Genomic DNA, 7,480 nt, shown 5'->3' on the forward strand with positions numbered 1-7,480 from the left:
TGACATTGTCCAGTCCTGTGGCCACTGCTGAGTTTTCCAAATTTGCTGGCATATTGAGTGCAGCACTTTCACAGCATCATCTTTCAGGATTTGAAATAGCTCCATTGGAATTCCATCACCTCCACTAGCTTTGTTGGTAGTGATGCTCTCTAAGGCCCACTTGACTTCACATTCCAAGATGTCTGGCTCCAGGTGAATGATCACGCCATCATGATTATCTTTGTCATGAAGATCTTTTTTGTACAGTTCCTCTGTGTATTCTTGCCACGTCTTCTTAATATCTTCTGCTTCTGTTAGGTCCATACCATTTCTGTCCTTTATCGAGCTCATCTTTGCATGAAATGTTCCCTTGATATCTCTAATTTTCTTGAAGAGATCTCTTCTTTTTCCTATTCTGTTGTTTTCCTCTATTTCTTTGCATTGATTGCTGAGGAAGGCTTTCTTATCTCTCCTTGCTATTCTTTGAAACCCTGCATCCAGATGCTTATATCTTTCCTTTTCTCCTTTGCTTTTTGCTTCTCTTCTTTTCACAGCTATTTATAAGGCCTCCTCAGACAGCCATTTTGCTTTTTTGCATTTCTTTTCCATGGGGATGGTTGGTCCCTCTCTCCTGTACAATGTCACGAACCTCCGTCCAGAATTCATCAGGCACTCTATCAGATCTAGTCCCTTAAATCTATTTCTCACTTCCACTGTTTAATCATAAGGGTTTTTATTTAGGTCATATCTGAATGGTCTAGTGGTTTTCCCTACCTTCTTCAATTTCAGTCTGAGTTTGGCAATAAGGAGTTCATGATCTGAGCCACAATCAGCTCCTGGTCTTGTTTTTGCTAACTGTATAGAGCTTCTTCATCTTTGACTGCAAAGAATATAAGCAATCTGATTTCATTGTTGACCATCTGTTGATGTCCATGTGTAGAGTCTTCTCTTTTGTTGTTGGAAGAGGGTGTTTGCTATGACCAGTGCGTTCTCTTGGCAAAACTATATTAGCCTTTGCCCTGCTTCATTCCGTGCCCCAAGGCCAAATTTGTTTGTTACTCCAGGTGTTTCTTGCCTTCCTACTTTTGCATTCCAGTCCCCTATAATGAAAAGGACATCTTTTTTGGGTGTTAGTTCTAAAAAGTCTTGTAGGTCTTCATAGAACCGTTCAACTTCAGCTTCTTCAGCATTACTGGTTGGGGCATAGGCTTAGATTACTGTAATATTGAATGGTTTGCCTTGGAAACAAACTGAAATCATTCTGTCATTTTTAAGATTGCATCCAAGTACTGTATTCCGGACTCTTTTGTTGACCATGATGGCTACTCCATTTCTTCTAAGGGATTCCTGCCCACAGTAGTAGATATAATGGTCATCTGAGTTAAATTCACCCATTCCAGTCCATTTTAGTTCACTGATTCCTAGAATGTCTGTGTTCACTGTTGTCATCTCCTGTTTGACCACTCAATTTGCCTTGATTCATGGATCTAACATTCCAGGTTCCTATGCAATATTGCTCTTTACAGCATCGGACCTTGCTTCTATCACCAGTCACATCCACAACTGGGTATTTGTTTTGCTTTGGCTCCATCTTTTCATTCTTTCTGGAGTTTTTTCTCCACTGATCTCCAGTAGCATACTGGGCACCTACCGACCTGGGGAATTCCTCATTCTGTATCCTATCATTTTGCCTTAATGCGAGAGTTCTGGCTCCGGTGGTGCAGACGCAAGAGACACCAACTCTGGCGCTACCAACCACGCGCGGAAGCGTGGCCCAGAATAGGTACCCCACGTCCAAGGTAAGGTAGAGCGGCTGTGTTTTACTGGAGCAGCTGTGAAGAGATATTCCACGACCAAGGTAAGAAAAACCCAAATAAGACGGTAGGTATTGCGAGGGCGCATCAGAGGGCAGACACACTGAAATCATAATCACAGAAACTACACTCTGATAGACACAGAAATTTTACCACCTGTCTGGAGGAAGGGGTGATTAGTGTATCTTTTCTCTTAGGTGATGAGTAACCTAGATACGATCTTCAAGGTACCCCTGTCTGGAGGGGGTCTTATCCTTCTGTTGTCATTTTCATAGGCACTAAACACAGAGTTCAGAGTCCATTGGAAAGGTGGCCGAGCATGATTAGCATGAACAGGCCTAAGATGGAGTCCAGGCCCTATGAATTCCTTCTTCAATACAAATAAAGAAAAACTAAAATCTTAAAGAAAGACAAAGTCATCCATTTAGTGTCCTGCCCTCCTATTATAACCACAGTTAGTAATTTATTTTTGTCCTCTTTTGGTGTGTTATTTACAGCCATAATCACACATATTCATACACGTTTGTATGTTGCTTTTTTCTTCTTACTATTTTCTCATGTTTTACAGTATATTCATTACTCACTTTTAATGGTAACATAACACACCATTCATTAGCTATATATGTTTATTGACTATTTCCCCAGAGCAGGAGTTTGCAAACTATGGCCCTGCATTTGTAAATAAGGTTTTATTGGAATACAGCCATATCCATTCATTTGCATACTGTCCACAATTATTTTTGTCCTACAAACAGCATAGTTGAGAAGTTGTGAGAAAATCTATGTGGCCTGAAAAACCTAAAGTAGTTCCTCTCTGGCACTTTCCAGAAAATTTTGCTGACTCTTGCCTTCAACTTTTAAAACATCTTTTTAGACAACAATTAATTAAGAAGTATTAACAAAAGTAGAAAAACTGGGTGTACTGAAGAAATGTTTTTAAGGTTCACAGTGTCCCCTACTATTAATATCTCTCCTGTAATATTCTAGCTATGATACAGTAGGGTGATAGTAGTAAGAATAGGGGAAAAAAGGCCCAGTACTCTGGAAGGTAGTATTTTTTTTGTCCCTATTAATCTACACATGCAGTTTTATACTCTGGATGAGCATGCTTTTAATTCTGATTTAAAGTTAACCAAAGAAGGAAGGAAAATTAATTGCACCATGAAAACCAATTGAAAGAACACTTTCTATTGAGGATGAAAAATCAGACTAAAGTAAATTCTCCATTTCTGCAGACTAGCTGTCCTGACCAAAAGGCACTGAGAAAGTTGAGTAAGGGAAAGATATGGTGGTCTCAAGAATGTTCTATCCTTCTGAATACAGCATAGGCATAAACTTGCATCCGACTATAATTAAACTGACTCCAGATAAGAAATTTCTAGAGCAACTATCTTACTTTTTTTTTTTTTTAACAAAATACATTCTTCTATATGGGGAAGTTTTATTCTTCAAAAAAGAAAACTTCTGGAATGGGACCAGCTAAGTCATCTCTTACTATCTCAAATCAAAGATGAACCAAGCTGATGGTTCACAATCCAATTCTGTGTGAATAAAGTAATCATCCAGAAGTATAGGCGTCATCTTCTAAGGGAAATATTCTTAGGATCTGGTAGCATAAATCCATCAGTGAGTTTGTAGTAGTCTGTTGTGGAGTCAGACTCCACTATGGCCAAAAGAAAAAGACATAGGCAAGTCAGGATCACCTTGCAATTTTCAGGATGCCTTCAAGATCCCCCTTATCCTGTTATGGCTGAGGGAAGCACTGATGGGTATAGGTACCACAGACTGTAAACCCTTCTCCTTCTGTCTAAGTGCCGAGAAGGCAGGTGAGCTGGAGATCTAGTAATCCCACACAGTTAGTTTACTTCATGCCAGCTTTTACTCTCTATGAGGTCCAGGCAAACCAAGAACTCTATATAAACTTGGGTGGCATCTCTTATAATTAACTCCATCATTTCTAAATACTTAGGATGCGTGCCCATCCAGGCGTCCTCAGGGGGCCCATGGGTGGGCGCTGCCGCCACCACGATCGCCGCCCAGTCGTGCCTGCGGTCAGCTGGGACTTTCTGCATTCCTCCATGCCCAGCCACGCGGCACGCTCATGGTGCACCACGCTGCTCTCTCCACGCCCCTATATTTAATATAATTTTTGATAAGACTGACGTTTGTCTAACCTTTAAAAATTTTTTTTGTTCCACCTGTTCTTAGTTTATCTGTTTATCTTCTTTTCCTTTTTTAAAATGATTATTTTAATTCCTATATTAGCTTTTTACCTTTATTTTTTTATATTTTTAGTGATTTCTCTTGTGATTCCAGTATGGATCTGTAGCATATCACAGTCCATTTAGATTTAACAACATACTGGGTCTTATAAAACAATAGAACCTTATAATATTTAATTCCTTATTTCCCCTATCTTGTGCACTATCGTGTCATATAAATATTTATATTTATACACATTATTGACCTCATAATATAATGGTATAATTTTTAAAATTTCAACTGTTGCTTGGTCACTAAAGAAACTGAGATGAAAAAGTATTGTGTTATTATGTAAAAAGTATATATTACTGCCTATTTATCATTTCTGATTCTTTTTTTTTGTCTGTATGCATGTTTCATTTTGAATCCTTTTCTTTCATCAAATAGAATTTTCTTTAGCGTTTCTTACACTGCAGGTCTGCTGGTGGTAGATTCTGTCAGGTTTTTTTATCTAAAAATTGTTGTTTTACTCTCATTTGTGACTTATTTTTCTTCTGCACATAAACTGTTGAGTTTATTTTAGATTTAAAATATAATTTCTTTGTCTTCTAATTTCACTCTTTCTAATGAGAAGTCAACTTACATTCAAATTTTTGTTCTATATATAAAATGAATCTTCTTTCCCTGGAAACTTTCAAGAATTCTTTGTATTTGGTTTTCACCAGTTCGATTGTGGTAGTCTAAGATCATGATGTTATAACTTTTTGTTGTATTAATTCTGCTTGATGTTTGCTGAGCTTCTTGAATTTTGGAGTCAATGATTTTCCCTGAAATTGTAATTTTTTGCCATTATTTCTTCAGTACTTTTTCTCTACTATTCTCTTGATGAATCCAACATACATATATTAGACCATTTAATATTTTCTTTAAGGTCACTGATTCATTGTTCATTTAAAAAATTATCTTTGTTACTCATCACTTAGTCTTTATTTATCTTGACATTCACTGTTCTGTCCTCTTAATATCCAATATGCTAATAGATTTATCTTTTTAAACATTTTAAATAGCATTATTTTTTATTGTAGGTTTTCTGTTTCATTCTTTTTATAATTTTCATTTATTTGCTGAAATTTGTTCCTTGTCTATGATCCTTTTAAAAACCTGAGCATAATTCTAATAGTTATTTTGAAAATCTTTTCTACTAATTCTAAAACTTAGATCATGTTAGGGTCCATTTTTATTGACATTTTTCCCTCAGTGAGTCACATTTTCTGCTTCTTTATATGTCTGGTAATTTCTTTATTGTTTTATAAATGTTCATAACATTGAGAAGACTCTAGATCATATCATCTTTTTATGAAAGGTAGTGTTCTTTTTTTCTTTCAAGTGTTTAATTTACTTGATAATCACCTTGAATTAAATTTAGTTTTATTATTTGTCAGGAAGAAAATTCAAGAAGTGTTTACCAAAATGATATGTTTTGACAAGGTTCAAGTACTTTCTTTCCACAGTGATTGGTAGCAACAAACATCTCTGTTTTGGATATTCAACTATTAATAGTTATTTCCCACTGGAACATTTAGAATATCTCCCACAGGTGAACAGTTCACATGTCAGTCAAGAATTTAGGGAAGATTAAAGTTGGATTGAACATCTGGGAGTTCACGGTTCACATATTGCTGAAGCCTAGCTTGGAGAATTTTGAGCATGACTTTACTAGCATGTGAGATGAATGCAACTGTGTGGTAGTTTGAGCATTCTTTAGCATTGCCTTTCTTTGGGATTGGAATGAAGACTGACCTTTTCGAGTCCTGTGGCCACTGCTGAGTTTTCCAAATTTTCTGGCATATTGAGTGCAGCAATTTCACAGCATCATCTTTCAAGATTTGAAATAGCTCAACTGGAATTCCATCACCTCCACTAGCTTTGCTCGTAGTGATGCTTTCTAAGGCCCACTTGATTTCACATTCCAAGATGTCTGGCTCTAGGTCAGTGATCACATTATCGTGACAATCTTGGTCTTGAAGATCTTTTTTGTACAGTTCTGTGTATTCTTGCCACCTCTTCTTAATATCTTCTGCTTCTGTTAAGTCTATACCATTTCTGTCCTTTATCGAGCCCATCTTTGCATGAAATGTTCCCTTGATATCTCTAATTTTCTGGAAGAGATCTCTTGTTTTTCCTGTTCTGTTGTTTTCCTCTATTTCTTTGCATTGATCGCTGAGGAAGGCTTTCTTATCTCTCCTTGCTATTCTTTGGAACTCTGCATTCAGATGCTTATATCTTTCCTTTTCTCCTTTGCTTTTTGCTTCTCTTCTTTTCACAGCTATTTGTAAGGCCTCCTCAGACAGCCATTTTGCTTTTTTGCATTTCTTTTCCATGGGGATGGTCTTGGTCCCTGTCTCCTGGACAATGTCACGAACCTCCATCCAGAGTTCATCAGGCACTCTATCTATCAGATCTAGTCCCTTAAATCTATTTCTCACTTCCACTGTATAGTCAGAAGGGATTTGATTTAGGTCATATCTGAATCGTCTAGTGGTTTTCCCTACTTTCTTCAATTTAAGTCTGAATTTGGCAGTAAGGAGTTCACGATCTGAGCCACAATCAGCTCCTGGTCTTGTTTATGCTAACTGTATACAGCTTCTCCATCTTTGGCTGCAAAGAATATAATCAATCTGATTTCAGTGTTGACCATCTGGTGATGTCCATGTGTAGAGTCTTCTCTTTTGTTGTTGGAAGAGGGTGTTTGCTATGACCAGTGCGTTCTCTTGATAAAACTCTATTAGCCTTTGCCCTGCTTCATTTCGTGCTCCAAGGCCAAATTTGCCTGTTACTCCAGGGGTTTCTTGACTTCCTACTTTTGCATTCCAGTCCCCTATAATGAAAAGGACATCTTTTTTGGGTGTTAGTTCTAAAAGGTCTTGTAGGTCTTCATAGAACCATTCAACTATGGCTTCTTCAGCGTTACTGGTTAGGGCATAGGCCTGGATTACTGTAATATTGAATGGTTTGCCTTGGAAACAAACAGAAATCATTCTGTCGTTTTTAAGATTGCATCCAAGTACTGCCTTTCGGACTCTTTTGTTGACCATGATGGCTACTCCATTTCTTCTAAGGGATTCCTGCCCACAGTAGTAGATATAATGGTCATCTGAGTTAAATTCACCCATTCCAGTCCATTTTAATTCACTGATTCCTAGAATGTCGACGTTCATTCTTGCCATCTCCTGTTTGACCACTTCCAATTTGCCTTGATTCATGGACCTAACATTCCAGGTTCCTTTGCAATATTGCTCTTTACAGCACCGGACCTTGCTTCTATCACCGGTCACATCCACAGCTGGCTATTGGTTTTGCTTTTGCTCTGTCCCTTTATTCCTTCCAGAGTTATTTCTCCACTGATCTCCAGTAGCATACTGGGCACCTACCGACCTGGAGAATTCCTATTCAGTATCCTATCATTTTGCCCTTTGATACTGTTC

At 37.7% G+C, this 7,480-nt stretch overlaps 1 pseudogene; it reads right to left on the reverse strand.

The window, feature by feature from the left end:
• Positions 1–3,370: 3,370 nt before the first annotated feature.
• Positions 3,371–3,873, reverse strand: LOC148774037 (tRNA-splicing endonuclease subunit Sen15 pseudogene; annotated as a pseudogene).
• Positions 3,874–7,480: the final 3,607 nt, after the last annotated feature.

Source organism: Moschus berezovskii, chromosome 24 (assembly GCF_049115385.1).
Source record: "Moschus berezovskii isolate FMDL1 chromosome 24, NW_MosBer_1.0, whole genome shotgun sequence".
Lineage (NCBI taxonomy): Eukaryota > Metazoa > Chordata > Mammalia > Artiodactyla > Moschidae > Moschus > Moschus berezovskii.